This window comes from Gekko japonicus, unplaced genomic scaffold (genome assembly GCF_001447785.1).
Source record: "Gekko japonicus isolate JY-2015 unplaced genomic scaffold, Gekko_japonicus_V1.1 scaffold713, whole genome shotgun sequence".
Classification (NCBI taxonomy): domain Eukaryota; kingdom Metazoa; phylum Chordata; class Lepidosauria; order Squamata; family Gekkonidae; genus Gekko; species Gekko japonicus.
Genome location: NW_015172026.1, coordinates 651,974 through 672,719, shown reverse-complemented (window position 1 = coordinate 672,719; position 20,746 = coordinate 651,974). Strand labels below are relative to the sequence as shown.

The 20,746-nt window shown below is 48.1% G+C and overlaps 1 protein-coding gene across 1 annotated transcript in view; it reads left to right on the top strand.

Annotated features, from left to right (window-relative positions):
- LOC107118255 (reticulon-3-like) overlaps window positions 1-20,746 on the top strand; it is a 51,262-nt gene that overhangs the window by 2,570 nt on the left and 27,946 nt on the right. The gene's annotated exons all lie outside the window — the stretch shown is intronic.

The window sequence follows — 20,746 nt, the reverse complement described above, 5'->3', positions numbered from 1 at the left end:
GGGGGTGACTCACATTTTTCTGGTGTGAGGTAATTGCTTCTGAAATCCCCCCCCCCCCACCGCCCAAGCAGGTGAACCCGCTGAAGGGGGCGTTGGCTTTGCCAGGGCAGATACGCTGCCCACATTCCCATCCTGGTCTGGCATTGTTAGCTCCCACTCGAAGCGCCAGAGCCGATTTCTTTTGGGTCTTAGAAATTTCCCCGCAACCCTGCCATAAATATTTATGGGGGGGGGGGAGGGCAGAAGCTGCTGCTTCCTGCTCCTCCTTTGAGAAGGCCAGACTGAGGCAGTGAATCCCTTTTGTGATGGCTCTTGGCAACTGGCGAGGGGGCAGGGACAAGCCCTAGACAAAGCGAGGCGCTATTTAAAATATGCACCCCTTCCCTCCCCACCCCCTCAGTCACCCGGGGTGGGCTGGAAAGCAGAGGGATCGTTTCTTTAGCCGGCTCAGTCTTGGGAGCTGGGGGGAAGGACCGGCTCTTTGGTTTAAAAAAAAAAATCTGCACTGCGGATGCTTCTCTTTGAGGGCGAGAACCTCGGCCAGGTGACGATGCTTAAAGGGACCAACCCGGTCTGGCGAATCTGACACCCTTTCTAGCTGGGTCAGAGGTGGAATTTCTAATCCGTGGGTTTTGTTTGGAAATTCCTAACCACGTTTGCATGGGCATATTGTCGGCCCCCGGTTATGGTAGCTGCCTGAAGTGCTGACCTTTTCTGTTTGAGACCGAGTATCGAGTTCTTGGAGCCTTTGCCTTTTAATGTCTCCCACCTGTTGGGGCTCTCTCCGAATCCCCCAACCCCTGTGTGGACGATGGCATCCTTGGCAAAGAGGTGGGCAGGTTTTCACCAGTGATCTGCCTTGGAGTGGAGGTCAAAACAGTGTTGGTTGGTTGACCAGGGGGTGCGCATGGCTGGTGCGCGTGACTTCATTAAGATGGGTAAAGGGGGGGGGATGCTGCTATCAGGCAGGTTGTCCCGGGAGTCAGCCCCCTCCCACCCTGAGCCGGCGCTTCAGTCTTGCCATGAATGTTGAACCACCTCAGAAGGCTTGCAAAGCCCTGGAGTTTCCCACCTGGGATACAGGAAGACTTCAAGGTTGCTTAATATTGAGTCAGGTGTAGGCCGATACCTTTACATCGTCTTCTGAGACTGCAAAGACGGGCTTAGCAGCATGACAAGCAATGCATTTGATGCGACGGAGCCTGGTCTGTGTGTATGCAGATATATGTAATCTGAGCACATTCTGGCAATAGGGAAAGGAGACATGCCTTGATACAGTCCCCTCAATTTGGAGACGGAGGACGCATTCTTCCAAACGAGAGAACGCGTTAAATGGGTTTTGTACAAGGTGGCTGGGATTCTGTCGATCGGCTCTGCAAAGGGTGGCGCCTACCCCTTACTCGATGGAATTGTCCTCTGATGCAAGAGCCTCATGTGTCAGGGGAATACTCCTGGTATTGGAGGAGAGCGCTGTCAGGGCTGGACCCCTCCCATGGATGTGTTTTTCTGTATTCTGTGAGTTCTTGAGCAGCGGAACAGGCACACAGCATCTCTTTAAACTGTGGGTGCAGGGCAGAGACATGGCGTTTGTCTTAACAGTGCAGAAGGGGAAATGCTTTTGTGCTGCTGCACTGATTCATAATAAAACCCATTAGGAAGCGAGTGGCATATTTTGGCTCTAGAGGAGGCTTGAAAACAAAGGAATCTGAACAAGAATCCGGCAGCGAGAGGTTCAACTGCTGAGTCACTCTGACGAGACCCAGCGTCCCCCGTCCTTGAGAAGGGAACAGCACAGTGGGCCTACCTTAAGGCCCGTGACTCAGGTAGCCCAGGCGAGCCTGATCTCAGAAGCTAAGCAGACCACCCAGGAAGGGCCACGCTTGCTACCCAGGAGCAGGCAACGACAGGCCACCCCTTGCCTTGAAAACCCTGCAGCATCGTGGAAGTTGGGTGCGACTTGACAGCCAAAAAAACCCCCCTTACAGAGGGTGAATTGCCTCTTCCATTTGCCACACTTGGTTCCTCACGACAGCAAAGTGAGAAACATCCAAATTATGGGGCTGTCATCGTTCGTGCCCTTCCCCTCCAAATTGTCAGGGTGGTGTGCTGAGTGGCATAACCTGCTCTGCAAAACTTGGATGTGAGCTTTTCCCTCCAGCGTCTCGGCAGTCTTTGGCCCTGCTTTGCCTTCGGTTCGTGGGCTTTCTCCTCTTTGGCTTGCGACCGCCCGTTATCAGAGCACAGGCAGCCGAATCTGTTTGTGCAGAATCACTCGGAATACAGGCAGCTTGGGTAAAAATCCTGCTACAGACATTGGCGTTTCTTCCCCACTGCATCATTTTCTGTGCCCTACAGCAGTGGGACTGCACAAATGAATTGAAACCACAGTCGTGCAAGTGCGCTGTATTGCGGAACGTTGCCAGAACAGCACGGAACCATTTTGCAGTCGGTTGCACAGTCTGCATTTGGTCCTCTTAAGGGCTTGGTGGATCTGTATTGCCCTTGAAGCCCAGTCATTCAAAGGAGTGGGGGAGAGGGACATTTGTCCGCCCTCTGGAGCACATTTGGCTGAGCTGAGATCCCAAAGCTTCAGCTCGGTTCTCCGTCACAGCTAGAAAAATCTAAATTATGCAGCAGCCATATATTGCAGCTGGATCCTGCAGCTATGAATCCGCTCGAAGTCTGTGGCTAAAAGCAAAAACAATTAAAGGACCTGGATATAAACCCATTAAGAGGCACTTTGGCTCTGGGGACTGTGGCGCAGGGTTCAGACATAACGTCAGGTGGTGGTTTGGCACTTTGTGAATGATCCTGTGCTTGCATATTCCTCCTCTGTGTGCCCAGAATCAACGGTTTCTACCTTAGAACAAGCAGTAGTTTGCCATTACATCTTCACTCTTCCTCCAAATCGCCATGTCAAGCCAAGGTTTAAAGCTGGTTTCAAATCCAGTTTGGAGGGAGCACATCATTTGACGTTGCTGTATAAGGAGACTTGGAAGGGGGGACATTTAGGGGAGTGTTGCTATCATCCCACAATCACAGTCCACTTTCTGTTAAAAACATTAGAAGAGCCACTTGTCTAAAACCATATTATTTAGTGAGTGTCAGGTTTTTGGGCCAGTGCTTCATGGATTCAGGTTGTAGTCCTATTGCAGTCAATGGGACCGAATGATCTTTGACTGGGAAAATCCATCTTATTTGCTTTTGTGCATCCATTTGTAATATCTTTTAAGTGCTCTTTTTTTTTGAGGGGGTGACTACTTCATTCTTCCCATGTTGTTGCTGGAAAAGCAGGCGTGCAGTACTGCCAGATACCGTCAAAATCGTACTTTTGTTGGGGGTGGGGGCATGTGATTCAGTCTGACAGTGCTGCTGAGACTCCTTAAATGTGTCAAGAAACTCTTCAAATGGCTGACACATTTTTGACGTTGTCACGTAATTATTGTGGCTGTTAAATTCAGGCTGTCAGTGGATTAGAAGTAACCTGACACGTATAGAAACTTCAGGTTGGTTTTCTACTTGTGTAACCCTGAGAAAATGAAGTTGAGGCCTGGTCTTGGAGCTGCCCCGCAGCCATGATTTTTGGGGCTTCCTTAAACACTTCAAGTTTTTTGGTTCACAGTCGGACAAGTAAACAAATTGAGGATGCACTTGAGCTGGAACATCGGTATGAGAGAGGGCAGAGGCACCTTTCCCAGGAGGAAAGGCTAAAGCATTTGAGGCACTCTAGTTTTTTTGCTGGATGGAGGAACCTTATAATGTTAGGCAGAAAGTAGGGTAGAGTAAATATATTTCCCTCTCCCAGAACACCGGAACTCAAGACCACCCGATGAAATTGAGGGGGCCAGTAGACTGAAGACAAATGAAAGGAAGTCCCTCCTCCACACGACATGTAACTTTATGGAATTTGCTGCCACTTGACTGTGCTGATAGCCACAGGCTCTGGGTGGCGTTAAAAGGCAGCTGGACAGATTCATGGCAGGACCAGTCTGTCGATGGTTTTTGCCAATGATAGCGAAATGGCGACTCCCACGTTCTTGGATGCAGTTGCTAAGGGAGCACTGGGAGGGATGGGCTTGACTTCTCACAGGCCACTTCAGAGCTTCTGGCCTGTCTCTGCGTGGAACGGAATTCTGGTCTAGATGGAATCCTGGTCTTACGTTCTTAGGAGACTCCAAGCAGCTTCATGAATGTCCGGCAACACTGCCCTGAGGCCTATTGGAGCCTCTGAAACAATGTCATTTGTTTTTATTTTTTCCTTCTCTTACGCCAGACGTCCTAATCGTTCTTCCACCAAAAGCAGTGGCAAAGTTGACAACCTAGCTTGCCTTTCCTCTGTTTCTTTTTCTTTCTTTCTTTTTTTTTGGGGGGGGACACATTGAGCATACACTGTAGTCTTCCACAAAGGCAAATACTAGGCAGCGTTCCAGCTTTGTCTCGGCTGGCAAGGAGGGACACGCTGTCGTCATAACATGCAGCTCTCTGCTCTGACCTGCAGTGAGTTGATGCGCAGGCTGTTATTGCTTTAGCCAGGATGGCTTTTATGCCGCTTGAAGGACTGTTCCCCTTGGTAGCTTGTGGAATCTCAGCCAAGGAGGGTTTGCAGCGATACCCGTGGAAGGGAGATACTTCGTTGTCCTTGATGAACAGAGGAGGAAAGTGTCGTAGCAGAGTGGCTCAGGAAGGCCCTGGTTCAAATCTTGTATCGTGCACAAACTCACTAGAACAGTTGTGTTGAGACAGCTTTTTCTGTCCCTTGTGTAAGGTTGAGCGTGAAACAAAATCTGGAAAGAGTCATCTTTTCTAGAGGCCCAGGTGTCTGTCTGGCTTATAGCCCTGACTAGAGGACTTAAAGGAGCAATCGATCTCTCTACATACACCCCCGGCATCTAATGTAAGGGCAATACCAGCCTACCTTCCATAGTTATTGTAAGGATTTCCAAGCGATTCTCTTATACATGAAGACGAAGAAGAAGAGATTGGATTTATACCCCGCCCTTCACTCGGAGTCTCAGAGCGGCTTACAAACTCCTTTCCCTTCCCCTCCCCACAACAGACACCCTGTGAGGTAGGTGGGGCTGAGAGAGCTCTAAGAGAACTCCCCTTGAGAGAACAGCTCCGAAACAACTATGGCTTGCCCAAGGTCATCCAGCAGCTGCAAGTGGAGGAGTGGGGAATCAAACCCAGTTCTCCCAGATTAAGAGTCCGCACACTTAACCACTACACCAAACATGCAGGAAAAGAGTTACGCGAGTGCTATAGTATGGGAGGGAGGAGGCACAGAGCTGGACTTCAGTGCTACGGGAAAGCTGTGCTCTTTATCCCAGACACATCGGAGCTGGTGGAGGTTATTTGGTAGGGAGAGAAACTTTACTCATCCATAAAAGGCCTCTTTCCAGCTAACATGCAGTGGCAGTCAGAATCAGTTCTCCCTTAACGGAGCTTTTAAGTCTGATACAAGCAATGCCCAGTTAAAGTTATCCTGTTCAACTGAGATTCTTCTTTTGCCTGTGTTGGTTCTGACCCTTTGGAGTATATGCTCTTAAAAAAACAACAATCCTCAAAGGTAGCCAATGCCATGGTCTTGGTTGCAGGCTTTTTGAGATTTGCTTGTGTAGCAGTAAGCACCAGTCTTCCATGCCAGGTTTGTTCCTTGTTGCTTGACGCTTCTGTGTAAGTCAGCCATGAGACTTTAGGACCGGCCAGTCTCCTTGCAGTGCTTCCATACCAATGGTCATGTCCCCTTCTCCCAAGTTATTTTGACTAAATCTTTGCAAATAGGACCACAGAAGTGAACCTGCCCACAGAGGTGATGGCTATCCCATCTGCTTGCACATACCCATCCTTTCCTATTTGTGGCTTAAGAGGAAAGCATGATTGCTGCCTTTCTTGTAAAGCTTCCCTGCCTGGAAATGAATCCTGACTGCTCCAGGTGCACAGGTAAGCCATGATTTACATGGTGTGTAAATCACTTATTTGCGTGGCATCTGCATCTATAACCTTTATGTTGAGAGTCAGGATGGTCAAGGTCCCGATGACTGTTGGGAGCACCTTCTCCCACATCAAACCTACCCAAGACTGGCCACTGATTAAAAGCAGCGGACTCTTATCTGGAGAACAGGATTTCATTTCCCCCTCTTCCTCCACATGAAGCCTTCTGGGTGGCCTTGGACCAGTCACAGACCTCTCTCAGCCCCACCTACCCCACAAGGTGCCTGTGGTGGGGAGAAGAAGGGAAGATGATTGTAAGGTGCTTTGAGAGTCCTGAAGGTAGAGAAAAGCGGAGTGTAAAAACCTACTCTTCTTCTATCACCAGTGGATGCCCATTGGGCTGTTAAGTATGCATTTAAGTCTCCCAAGCAGTGCTCCCTCAAAGCTGTGGAGTCTTGTGAGCAGAAATTCTACTTTGTGAGCTACTGGCATTGAAGTTGTGAGCAGGTGATTTGGCTACTGCATTATTAGTTTGCTCTGGAGCCATCCTTCCTGAGCTAAGACAAAAATATGTGAGCCGGAGGCTAAAAAACTGAGATAGCTCACACTAACTAGCTTAGAGAGAACACTGCTCCCGAGTATTTCTCAAAGGAGAATAAGGACATACTTGCTGTATTTGTCATACCCCCGGTCTCCCACTAAGGATAATGGGATTCCTTCTCCCCTTTCGTGCAACGGGTACCTGTTGATGAAGGCGCTCTGCTTTCTTTGCTGCGATTACTCTAGAATAGACTCTTTTCTACAGACTTAAAAAACCAAGAAGGCAACGGCTCTTCTGATTAAAATGCAGTCGAAAAACATGATTCATGTATTATCACAGTTCAAAGTATAGCCCAGCCACTGCGGTAAGTGCAAAATAACAGGCTGCTCATTGCATGGTGCCTTATTGTCCTTGAGCAGGCTTTTGATACACACGAGATGAGCAGCGATTTACAGAAAACCTGCAGCAGCGTCCTGATCAATGGCAATGCTAGCAACTCACAAAAATACCTAATTTTTTAGGCTTTTTTCCCTGATGTATTTTGGGTCCTATGTGGTAAATTACTCGGTCGACACCTGCTAAAAAGCATTCTTGAAATGCCGCAAACGGGCAAGGAGATTAATAGTGGCTCTGAGTGTGTCCCTTCAACCAGTGCTGCTTGCTGAATTCTAGCTGCTTCTAATGTTAAAAAGATCTGATTGGGCTAGCTTGGGCTATCATGTCGGAATTTGAACAGCCCTGCCCAGTATTTGGATGGGAGGCCTCCAAGGAATGCCAGAGGTCTGATGCGGAGGCAGGCAGCAGCAAACCACTGCCGTGAAAAAATGTGGCTGCACGTGTCTGTGAATGCATTCACCCGTGCGCCACCCACACTCTCCTTTGGTTCATGTGTCCCCTGAGTGTTGCCTCCTTACCAAAGGCGAATGGTGCAAGTTTGGAAACCACTAAGCACTGGCAGAGACACTCAAACCAAGGTCTCTTCTTAAAATAAAACTTATCTTTATTAAAAGAAAAACATTCAAAGGTTTACCTGGCAAGGTGGCTAGCAAGACACTATGCCAGCTGCCAACACAGTACAATCCTATTTCCTAAATGCTGATAGTGAATATACAGAAAACAAAAGTCAGCAAAGGTCTGTTGAGACTGACTAGCATTTATACCAAATGATCAAAGAGGTCCCCCAATAATTAAATTACAGTTGTAAATCTCATTTTGAAGTTGAGATTGTTTTACAGGAGATTGCTTCCTTGCGTCTCACACCCCAAAAGTTACATTTTGTTTACAGGACCAGCACAGTGTCATTGTTTTTTTCCTGGTGTTCCCAACATGGAAGATAAACTGTTCTTTGATGTTATCTCTGAGATGGAAGTGGGGTGTGTGAATCTCTGTATCTCAGGAGTTAGTTTGCCTTCCAGATTGAAGTCTGTCACTGCCCAAATGGCCTTTCCTGCCAGATACATTTTATTGCTATGGGTATTGTGGGTCTCACACCTGTGGAAATTTAAATTGATTCAGATCCTGGGAATGGAATGTGTGAACCTTTGAGTAAGTGACTGAGAGGAATGCTCTGCCTGGAACAAAGGGTTTGCAAAGCATCATGGGGTTTGGTTCAGTGAAGCAGGCCAAGCCTGTGCTGTTTTGCTAGCAAAGACAGAGACAGATACGTGGATTTTATAAACTATTTGGTTCATTTTTAAACCCAAACCTTCAATATTTCTAAAATTTCTTACCACAACCACCTCTGACTGTCTCTTGCCTTGAAACCCTACAGGGTCGCCATAAATCAGCTGCGACTTGAGGGCACTTCCCACCACCAGTCTTAAGAAACAGCCCAGCAGGGATTCCTGAGGTATAAAAATCAGCAAAACTGGAACAGGAGCCACCCTCAGTGCTAAGCAAACAAAAAGTGGCTTAGCAGAGCAGCTGAAGCGTGTGAGCTGTTAAGTCCTGCGGTTCAAATCTCACCTTGGTTCACTGGGTGGCTTTAGGTGATCTGCCGTTCTTGAGAAAATGTACAAGAATCATTCTGAGCACTCTCGTTCTAATCGCATCTCTGCCACCTGCTATGGGTCTGTCGATAATGCCGAGTTGCTTCGCTCTAAAGGACTGTTGCTTTGTGAGAAAGAGAGATGGATTTGGCACTTAATGACCATTCCAGAAATCCTAATTGCTTATCACGCCAGCTTTAAACTCTCTGCCAGCAAGAGGGTCTTCGGAAATAATGATCTGTAAAGACGGCATTGAATGTAATTTGGCTTTTTAGTGTCCTTTGTGGGGTCTGTGTGATTAATGGGTTGTTATACAATTGGATTGTTGTGCATGTTTCAGATAGTTTTTAGTTCCTCATTGTAAGATGTTTTTTTTGTTGTTGCATTGGGCATAAGCCCATGGTGTAAATACATAAGATGATTAACAGTAGTTTCTACGACGAGAGTAATTTTTCCCTTCTGCTGAGAGCTGTCCCAGACAGGACAGAGAAATGCTTGTAGTTTTTTTAGTACATTCCCCCTCCTCCCCACAGCTTTATCCAAATGCAGAACCCAGCTTGCAATGGGGGGGGGGGTTCCACAGGGCCTCCACAAAGAAGCATCTAGAGCTTTGCATGCAGGCAGGCTGTGCACAAGCCTCTTACAAGGTCTGATAAATCAAAATAAAGGTTCTGTTGAAAGCAAATCCTGCAGGGGCCCATGACACTAAATAGCCCCATTGGCAGTGCAGCTGGGGTTGGAGGAATGATTGATAAGGGGGTCCAGAGGCTGAGGCTATGAAAAGTCTTCATTCATTTATTCCTCCATTGTACTCCTTTCTAACAAAAAACCCAAAATCCACACGCTCTCTCCTGCCCAAGTCCTACTGGAGCTCAGGGAAAGGCTTTGCGAAACTCTTAACAATGTGCTTTTTGTAAATGAAGGAGACCCCCTGTGGAGACCCCTGGTGCGCATTGTACACTTGTTATCTGTGCTTTGCACAGGCAGAGCTGCTGTTCATCATTCTGAACTGGCTCTCCTGTTGAAGTTTTCCCCTCGCGAAGGGGCTGCTCGGGCAGAGAGTGGCGACAGGCCTGGCAGGAGTCTCCTCCCGTTCTGCTGACCCAGTAGAATCCTTGCCAATAACCTTTTTCCCAACCCGGTACGTTGGGTTCCGGAGCCTCACTGCCTTTCCAGTGGAAAATATGACTCATCCGTTGAGGCCTGCAAAGGGTCGGACAAACGGGTTCCGCAATGGCTCAGCAATGCACAGGGCGCCAACTTTTCGAACAGTCCCTTGCCGAAGGGTGGCTTCCGCTTTCTGCAGTGGACAGTAGATGGTTAGATTGGCCCCATCCCGTTCTTGTGGAGCGCCTGGGGCTCAGCGGGGGTGTACCTCGCCTTGCGCCCAGGTTACCAATCCAGCACGGTTACCAATCATCTCCTGTTGAATGGAGGTTTATTTATTTAAAGTATTAGCCGCCTTTCTTCCTTAGGGAGCTCAAGGCAGCTTTCCGTATTAATAAAACACGTAAAATAGTTTGCATAAATGTAAAACCAAAATTTTAGATCAAAGTTTAGAACTGTGTTCATCTAATGCAGTCCTAAATGAAAGCATCTTCAGCTTGAAAGGGAGGTGGCCCGGGTGCACTTCAGTGGGGAGATTGTTCCATAGTCACGGGGCTGCCACCGAAAAGGCCCTCCCTCATGTACCCACCAAAACAAGCCTCTTTGACGAGACAGTCGGGAGGGCGTCTCCCTGTGATCTTAATTCCCAGGGAGGAAGACGCAGCCTGGGACCTAAAAGAACCACTGACAGGTAGAGCAGTCAACCCAGTTCTTGGATGGGCCCTTGCACAGGCTTGGTGTAGGACACCTAAGCTTGTTCATGCATCCAAATTTGTTCTAGTGGACGCCCACAAAAGTGCCCAATGGTTGACTGCTTCTGTGTAAGCCCTGCTCCAGTGGCCTTTCTTCAGAGGTGGAAAGGCAGGTGGATGCCTGGCGCAGGGCCTGCTCTTTGGTGGCCTCCCAGAAGCAGAACTCCTTCCTCAGGTCAGTTTAGCGGGTGTTGTTCCTATCTGGTTAAAAATTGAGGAATTGGAATGAAACGTTGCTGTGCTTTTGCTGATCCTGGCCTGGCAGTTGCTGGTGGATATTTTAGGGTGTTATTAAAATTACTGCTGATGTTTTGATTTAGAGTCAGCTTTGCAGACCTGATGGTACACTACAGTATTTTTAAAATCCTGTGGACTAGACTGTATGTAGGTATCTGGGTGTGGTTTCTTGGGTCTGCTTGTACTTCTCCTTGGATCAAAAGTACAAGTGAAACCAGGGATTAAGTGGAGTGGTGGTTTGTGGTTTTTTTTTTAACTTCATTTATACCCCGCCTTTCTCCCCAGTGAGGACCCAAAGCAGCATGCACCCTCCTCTCATCCATTTTGTCATCACAGCAAGCTCCCTGCAAGGTAGGTTAGGCTGAGTGAGTGACTAGCCCAAGGTCACCCAGTGAGCTTCAGTGGCACAATAGGGGTTTCCCAGGCCTAGTCTGATAGAAGAGCAGAAGAGATTGCATTTATAGCCCGCCCTTCACGACCCAAAGGAGTCTCAGAGTGGCTTACAAACTCCTTTCCCTCCCCCTCCCCACAACAGACACTCTGTGAGGTAAAAGAAGAAGACGAAGAGATTGGATTTATACCCCGCCCTTCACTACCCAAAGGAGTCTCAGAGCGGCTTACAATCTCCTTTCCCTTTCCCTCCCCACAACAGACACCCTGCGAGGTAGGTGGAGCTGGTGGTTGGAAATCCTTTATTAGGAGGTGAAACGAGTTTGAGTCCAGGGGTACCCTTTAAGACCAACAAAGTTTTATTCAAGGTATAAGCTTTTACATGCACATATCTGAAGCCGTGTGCGTGCTCACGAAAGCTTACACCTGGAATAAAACTTCGTTGGTCGTAAAGGTAGCACTGGACTCTTAATTTTGTTCTGCTGCTTCAGACCAATGTGGCTACCCACCTCAGTCTATCTTTATTGGGAGGCAGCAGGCACAAAGTCCAATGAGTAATACATGCAGGAGAACCTTGTGCAATAGTTTTAGACAACCAGCATAAGTCTGTGCACCGTTCACACTTGGATTCCTGCCAGCTGGTCGCCTCTGTCATTTCCCTGTCTGTAAAAGACCTCTAAGAAGCTCTGTAGTCCCATAACAAACTGGCTACTCAGCATCCCACCTTCCCATCCAGTATGCCCGTTTGATGTAGTGGTTAGGTGCACAGACTGTAATCTGGGAGAGACAGGTTTGATTACCCGCGCTTTCACATGCAGCTGCTAGTATGACCTTGGGTCAGTTACAAGTTCTCTCAGAGCTGTTCTCTCACAAGCAGTTCTCAAAAGAAATCTCTCAGCCCCATCTGCCTCACAGGGTGCCCGTGGGGAGGGGAAAGGGATTGTAAGCCGCTCTGAGACTCTTGCGGGTAGCGAAGGGCAGGGTATAAATCCAATCGCTGCTTCTTATTTTCTTCTTAATAGAACAATAACTTTGTTTCACATCAACAAGTAACACCGCTGCCCCTCTGAAATTATAGGTATAGAGCATGGGGTCCCCCAGTGTGGTGCCAGTGGGTACCATAGCACCCGCCAAGTGTTTTTAGAACATGGGTGGAGCCAGGTGGGACTTTTACCCAGCAAGGCATCTGATTGGCCGTGCAGATTTTTTAAAAATGTTGCTTTGGTGACCGCTGCCACCGCTGCAAAAGGATCTTCAGTGTGTGACCGAGGGTAAGCTGTGGCAGCCCCTGCCACACTAGGCCAGAATTCCAAAGGCGCCCGCGAGCTCAAAAAGGTGGGGGACCCCTGGTATAGAGGACACCTGGCTGATGTCGTACTTCACATTTACATTGCTGCTGTTGAGTTTGGGAAGAGTCCTAGTAACTCACCTCTTAATGAATCCTGTTGGAAATCTTTCTGTGTGGGGCATGCCCAGAGCATGGCCTCTGTAAAATGGAGCGGTTTCTCTCTGGTACTGCGACCTCCTTGCCTCCTCTAAAAAAATTTTCCAGTCATTAAAAGTGAGATTGCATTTAAATGATTTTTCTCATGGCATTTCTAGCAAGGAAAACTGTCTCGTGGATATTGCTGTGCAACTCGGGTTTCTTTTCTCTTCTTAAGCGGTCAGATCAAATTCTCCAACGGGCTTCGCTCCGTAGGTGCTCCATAAAACTTTTGAGGCGAGGCTTTGCCGCAAGGTGAGTGAAACCCCGCTGCCAGTCTTCTCTCCACCCCTTTCCTGTGGCCTATGAGCATCTCAAGAACCGGAACCCGATTTGCAGAAGCCGTATGAATGAAATGTTGTTTCTCTCCTCTCCAAGGTCGTTGAAGTCTCACCCTCTGTATTTTCCTTTCAGATTCCTTTGTTTCCTCCTCTCAGCCTGTCTCTCTCTTTTCGACCTCGCAAGGCAAGTCTGTCATTTTTCTTGTACCCTAATAAAAGAAAAATGTTGAGAAAGAGGCTGTAACTGGGGACAGAATAAGGTCCATCTTCTCAAATTCTTCCTTGAAACCTCTAATTAGCACCAGAGCATCTTGTTGGGTTACATTTGACAGGTATGAATTCATAACCAGGTGGATCTGGCTTCCACCTGCATCATCGCCACTTTTAGAAAGGTATACAGTATTAAAAATATATATACACATAAATTAGCCTTGAAACCTGACATGCTGCCCCAAAAATATCGATTTGGGTTCCTTGGATCTGTTGCTTTAATGGCAGCGCTTTCCCCAGTGCAAGGATAGCACCTGACATGAGGAGTTTCTTGTGTCAAAGGAAGCACTTTGAGCTTGGGGAAGAAGGCACCACCCTTAGTTGTACGGATCCAGAGAATACAATTCTGTATTTTTGTGGACCCAGATTGACAGTGGTGGTCTTTAAAAAAGGAAATGCTACACACGATTGCTAAGCAAAATTAGAAGCAAATTCGAACCAGTTTTCTAGGAATTATTCCCGATTGTGGAGGCCTGTGCACAGAACTATTATTTATTTCCTTTTGAGGAGGCACACGCTTGAGAACCTGTACAATGAACTGGGGATCCATGGCAGAGGTACACTGGTTTTCTGGAAGTAGGATGTTTGAGTCCCGGGCTCTCTTGGAAGAGATGTTTGCTGGTGTGCCTCGGAGGCAGCGCCTTCTGCGTTAACAGTTTCTGGCCAGTCTCCTCTCTCGGCATGGGCTCTCTGAGCACAGCCCTACAAAGGGACACAGAGGAAGTGGCAGGCTTTGCCCGGTGCTGGAAAGTAAGACAGCAGTGTGATCATCTGATGGGAAAAGGTGCTTACGGCCTTAAGACCCTTGGGTCCTGTGCCCAGTCAGTGGGCTGTATGTAAGCATTAGCACTGGATAAGGATGCCATTTGAAAGGGGTTTCATGACTGAAGAAACCTTACTGGAACTTAGCGTCTGCTGAAAGGTCAATCAATCGAGGCAGGGTTTGATGTGAAGCAATTGATGTGAAGCAGAAATGGTGTGTGCCCTGCCTGTGAAGTTTCTTGGACAGGTCACATGCAATGCTCCCTCTAAGCTTGTGGAGTCTTGTGAGCAAAATTTCTACTTTGTGAGCTACTGGCATTAAAGCTGTGAGCAAGCGATTTGGCTGCGGCATAAATTAGTTTGCTCTGGAGCCATCCTTCCTGAGCTGAGACAAAAATGTGTGAACTGGAGGCGAAAGAACTGTGAGCTAGCTCACACTGACTCTGCTTAGAGGGAACACTGGTCACATGAACAGCCACTGAGTGAGCATGTCTCAAACAGGGCAAAAGATCTTGCATGCTGCCTTCAGTTAGATACATGACTTTTGAGCTTTCTACCCAGAGAACCCTTTCCTTATTCCAGTTGAGTTACTCTAGCCAGTGGAATGGGAGAGCCGTGGCTCAGCGGTAGAGAGCAGGCTTTGCATGCAGAAGGTCCTAGGTTTGATCCCAGGCTATTCTAGTTAAAGAACCTTCTCGTGTCCGAGGTCTTGGGGAGCTACAGCCAGTGAGCCTCATGCGTTTATGTTCTCATATTTTAAGGAGGGCCCACAGTCTAGTGTTGGGAAGGTCTTGCTTGCAGAAGGTCCCAGATGTAGTCCCTGCTATTGCCAGTTAGAAGTAACTCAGTAAGCAGAAGATAGGAAAGATCTTCTGCTGGCCAAGAGCCTGCCAGTCAGAATGGATAGTACTGAGAAGGGGGCACATCAGTAGTGTGTGTAAGGCAGTTTCATGCATGAGGTGTTTTGGAAGGCACACTCAGATGGGTTGCAGCCCTGGCTTCATGGTCTTCAGCATTGGCCCACATGGGCTGTGTATGCCCTAGAATGCATCCAACACTCCCTTGCATCTGTGCATTTCCAGGAAAGGTCAAGCTGCCTTTTTTTGGAAAGCTTGCCTGCTGTTACCAGTTGCCTTGTTGAGGAGCATCTGGGTTCCCCAGAAACACGGCTTGAAAGCAGCTTTGTTCATGCAGGAGGGGCTGTGGCTCAGTGGTAGAGCATCTGCTTGGCATGCGGAAGGTCCCAGGTTCGATCCCTACCCTTTCCACTTAAAGGACCAGGTGGTAGGTGCTGTGAAAGACCTCCTCCTGAGCCCCTGGGAGCTGCCATGTAGACAGTACTGACTTTTGATGGACCTGTGCTCTCACTCAGCATAAGGCAGCTTCATGAGGAGTGGCCTTGGCATCTTCTGAGGTGGCTTTGGGCAAGACCCAAGAAGCTGGATGTCGCTCGCAGACACCGTCCCCCTTTTTGCCAGCATGTTCCAGTGAAAAGGAGCACCCCTGCTCTGTAGCTTCAGGTGCTTCTCAGAACTAAAGAGGTGCTCACAAGAGAGGTGTCAAGTTTGAGGTGCTTTTGGCTTTTCACTTCATCAAAAGTTATCGCAGTTGTGGCTTGCAGGAAGCCACTTGAGACAACATCCTCCTGTGGATTCAAGGTGGAAGCTTACCAAAGGATCACACTTTGGATCAGTCTGCTTTTAACAACAAGAGCCCCAGCGGCCTGGTCAATCAGCCTCTTGCATCTTCTCACCCCGTCCTGAGTCCAATAATGGCGGGAAGTGCTTCACACAATGTGTAATCTAACCTACAGAGTTTGCTGCCGCAGGATGCAGTGGTGGCCTTCAGCATGGGTACTTTTTAAAGGGGATTGGACAAATTCCCAGAGAGCAGGTCTTACGGCTAATCGTAATGGCTCAAGGGAACATCTGTGTTCAGAGGCCATAATTCTCTGAATGCCAGTGGTGGGGGCACTAAAGATACAAAACACCGTGCATACAAAATATGCAGTAATAAAGATTTTAATAAACTATACCCTGTGTGATTCAATATCTGTAAAATTCTATTCTATGACACACCTAGTTTCTATCTCTATTATCAAACATATGGTTCCCCTATACAATGTATGTCACATATATAGAATCATAGAGTTGGAAGGGACCTCCAGGGTCATCTAGTCCAACCCCCTGCACAATGCAGGAAATACCCAAATACCTCCCCCTCCACACCCCCAGTGACCCCTGTTCCATGCCCAGAAGATGGACAAAAACCCTCCAGGATCTCCAGCCAAACTGGTCTGGAGAAAAACTGCTTTCTGGCCCAAAGTGGCGATCACCATTTCACTGGGTGTGTAAGAAAGAGCCACAAAATCTAAGCACTAATGCAGCCCTTCCTGCCCTCCCTCTCATGGTCTGCCTAAGGTCGCAGAATCTGCATTGCTGTCAGATGGCCATCTAGCCTCTGTTTGAAAACCTCCAAAGCAGGAGAGCCCACCACCTCCTGAGGAAGCCTGTTCCACCGAGGAACCACTCTAACTGTCAGGAAGTTCTTCCTCATGTTTAGCTGACAACTCTTTCGATTTAATTTCAACCCGTTGGTTCTGGTCCGACCTTCTGGGGCAACAAAAAACAACTCTATAAGACAGCCCTTCAGTCTGATCCAGAGAGACCATTTGGGGCTCTTACATGAAGGGTCTGGCAGTGATGCATTCTGTATACGGAGTGCAGAGGGACAGGCCTGAAACTTAGCAAGCCTGGCCAATGTACTGTTTGAAGTATGGGTCCTCGAGAGTTCCTATGCACTATACAGGGATCTCCTTGACATGTCAGTGTAGAAAGGGTTCTCTGAAAGGGAGAGAACTCAACGCCATGGTGTGAAAAGAGCTCATTAAATGCAAGAAACCTCCATGTCCCTGTTCCAGTTGCATTGCAAAACTGCAGAGATTGTTGTGGACAAAAAAAGCAAGTTTGGGGTTTTTCCTCTAGAGTAATGCAGTCAGTTTGGTGTAATGGTTAAGAGCAGCAGACTCTAATCTGGAGAACCAAGTTTAATTCCCCACTCCTCTACATGCAGCTGCTGGTGTGACCTTGGGTCAGTTTCTCAGAGCTTTTCTCTCAGGAGCAGTTCTCAAAAGAGCTCTCTCAGCCTCACCTACCTGACAGAGTTTCTATTGTGGGGAGAGGAAGGGAAAGGTGATTGTAAACTGCTCTGAGACCTCAAGTCCAACTCTTTTTAGTACTGCATGCTGATCCTACATGATCAGTTGAGTATGAGTTAATACCAACAGTAGAAAAACATCAGTGTTTCATGAACACTATGTCACAAGGGGTATCCTGCGGGCAGTGGACTAGTTACTGCTGTTAAGAAGAAGGAGATTGGATTTATGCCCCGCCCTTCACTTCCCAACGGAGTCTCGGAGCGTCTTACAAACTCCTTCCCCTCCCCACAACAGGCACCCTGTGAGGTAGATGGGCCTGAGAGAGCTCTTTCCAGAACTGTCCTTGAGAGAATAGCTCTGAGAGAACTATGGCTTGCCCAAGGTCATCCAGCCAGGTGCAAGTGAAGGAGTGGGGAATCAGACCCGGTTCTCCCAGATTAGAGTCTGCGCACTTAACCACTACACCAAATAAGCCAGTCTGATACTGGGCCATGCAAGTGTTTCTGAGTGAACAGCTGTCAGAACAGAGTAGTGCTGTGTCTACTCTGAGGCTCCGTTGTGTGTGTGCCTGGCCTTATGAGGTCTAGTTCACAGAGCTCAGGCAAAACGGCTCAGAGAAGGATTTAACGTCTCCTAGCTCTTCATGCCTCCAAGTGTACTAGAAGCCATGCTTTGGATCCAGTGTGGTGAAGGGTTCAATCCAGGGGTGTCGAACTCATTTGTTACGAGGGCCGGGTCTGACATAAATGTCACTTTGTCAGGCCGGACCATGCGTGCCATAAAATGTAACGCAAAGTACCAGAGCGTACTTTGTGTTAACACACATGGCCCGGCCCAACAAAGTGACATTTATGTCAGATCTGGCCCTCGTAATAAATGAGTTAGACACCCCAATCTGTCAGACCCAACTCAGCCTTATCGGCCTCACGGAGCCATCGCAAGATTAAAATGGAAGGGAGAGCCATGCACCCCGCCCTGAGAACCTGACGAGACCAGGCAAGATAAACATGCAGTTGGCAGACTGCACAAGCAGAAGGCACTGGCAAATCTTTCCCCACCTTCCCGTCCTCCCAGCAGCCAGAGGGCCCCGTGGACAGCACTTCCTCCACCAAGCTTTCTGCTGGCACACAAGTAAGATTAAGGGAGGTCTCTGCTAATTTTTCCTCTTCACTGTACTCACACACACCCTGCTTGCATTGTGAGAAGGGGAAGGCAGGCAAAGTTCTGCCATCACAAAACTGCCAGTTGTGCACCTGTAGGATCCAGCCCAAAGGGTTTAGTTCTGTCAATCCATAAACAAATGGTTGCCGAAACCTTTGGAGCATCAAAAGTATAAGGGTGTTTATTCCAGATTAATTAGCACCGCTTTGCTCCATTTAATCCGCCCTGAAACCTAGGGCAGTGTGATAGTGTGAACTTCCATGTGCACCTTGCCCACCTTGCTTGGGTAAGGATGCAAGAACTGCCCTTCTGGATCAGATCAGAGGTTCCCATCTGCTCCAGCGTGGAGTAGCCAGAAGCAGTAGCCCATGAGCAGGAAATGGAGAGCCATCCCTTACTGTTTCTCCCTACTGTCCAGTGTTCAAAGGCAATGCTCCCTCTAAGCCATGGAGTCTTGTGAGCAAAATTTCTACTTTGTGAGCTGCTGGCATTAAAGTTGTGAGAGGGCGATTTGACTACCGCATAAATTAGTTTGCTCTGGAGCCCATCCTTCCTCAGCTAAGGCAAAAATGTGTGAGCCGGAAGCTAAGAAACTGTGAGCTAGCTCACACTAACTCAGCTTGGAGGGAGCACTGTGAGGTACACTGCCTCTGAACACGGAAGCTCAATTTAGCTATGATGGCTAACAGCCATAGCTGCTTTCTTGCCTTTGGAAATGCACTAAGTTTTCCGGAATAGGAAAGCTTTTTAAAAATGAAGAACATTCAGGACAAATTGCAGGAAACCAGTTACAGCCTTTTTTTGGGTGGGGAAAGACATTTTTCTTATATTCTTCCCCCCTCCACTACTTTAAAAGTTCCCTCAAGACCCAGCTTGGCTGCAGAGCGATGGCTAACTTCTTATCTTTGATGCTGTGGCTATATCACGTGCTGTTGCGGCTGCTTTTGCACGCGGTGTCCTTCTCCCTTGAGTCTCACCTTTGTCTGTTTCACTGGCTGTACTGGAGCGACAAGAGCACAAAACCAGTTCTGAATAGTTTTCCACTAGAGGTTTGGGGGTGGCATTGATGAAAAGCGAGAACGCCAGCAGACTGCTGAAGGGTCCAGACAATATGCTTAGCACCCTCTTCATGTTGCCCCCCCCATGTGAAAATCTCACCCTCCCACCCCACACATTTTGGAGGCTCAGTGACGATGGGAAAGAACTCCCTGGTCCCCATATCCTAAGCTCTACGTTGGGCTCGTCTTGACAGCTTGTTGGGGAAAATGGTGGAAGGTTAAGTCTGGCAGCAAAACTTCCCCCTTCCCGTTTTTATTTTATTTTTTATCCAGGGCTTTCCAGGCTTTTTTTCTAGCTTTTGAGGCTTGGATGAGAGTTTGAATGCCATATTTTTGAAGCTTCTTGCTGTCCATGACCCTTTCCAACCTGATGTGCTTTCTGAGGAACCTGTGGGTGCTGCATTGTAGTGGTTGGTAGTGCGGCACCCACAGGGCCTGGGATGTGCCCATTCTCCCACTAGGGTGGGGGTTGCTTGAGATTGATAGTGGTAGGCGCAGGCAGTCAGGGGGGAGATGCCGGCCTCAGGGGTACAGCATCTGCTTCACACGCAGAAGGTTCTGGGTTCAGTCCCTGGCATCTCCAGTTAAAGGGGTCAGGTGTTATGTGATATGGAAGACCTCTGCCTGAGACCTTGGAGAGTAGGTGCTGGTTTGAGTAGACTATACTGACCTGAATGGAGCAAGGGTCTGATTCAGTATAGGTGCAGCTTCATGTGTGTCTTTCAGGCAAGTCTGATTAATATTTTTTCCAATTAATTGTTTCCAAGTTCCCATGAATCTGTAGAGTTCCTGTGAGCCCAGTTGGGAAGCCGTTGCTCTAACTAGCCCTTCTCACACCGTAGGCCTTTCCTTTTTAGAAGAGTTGAGCACTAGAAATGTGCTTCTGAGAACAGTTCAGCTGCCTCTATTAATGTTAGGCACTGAGATTATACATACAATGTATTGAAGCGTGTGTATTAGGGGAAAAAACACCTTACCCATAGGGGAATAGGTGCATCAGTGGGATTGGAACCATTTGCAGACTTTAATTAGCTTTGGTTTCGTATTTGATGAGACCGACTCTGCTTCCAGAAGGCAGAGCTTCAGAGTGAGAATGAAGGTCAGAATGTTGTGTGCCATCAGGTCTTGCTAGTTCGTCTCCATTTCACTTTGTCACGGGCTGGATCTTACGGTTGGCGATGGTGTGTTGTTGCAGATAACGGGAGCCTCCTTTTCTAAACTGTATAAGGCAGGGGTCCCCAACATGGGCCTGTGGGCACCGTGGTACCCACTGACACCTTTTTCTGGTGCCCGCCAAGTGTTTTTTTAAGTGGGTGGGGCCAGGTAGGTCTTTTGCCCACTAAGGCTTCTGATTGGCTATTGGTGATAAGATTGCCCATGAAGATTTTTTTTTTAATGCTTTTTTGGCAGCAGCTGCCACCACAGCACAAGGATCTTCACCCTGTGACTGAAGATAAGCTCTGGCAGATATTTTGTGACTGGCTCCGCCTCCCACGGCAGCCATTTTGTTGCCACACCCGCCATGCTGTGTCAGAGTTCCAAATCTGTCCACAGGCTCAAAGAGGTTGGGGAGCCCTGGAATAAGGGATAGTCCCGAGAGACCTTTCTGCTCTTTAGAAGTCTTCTAA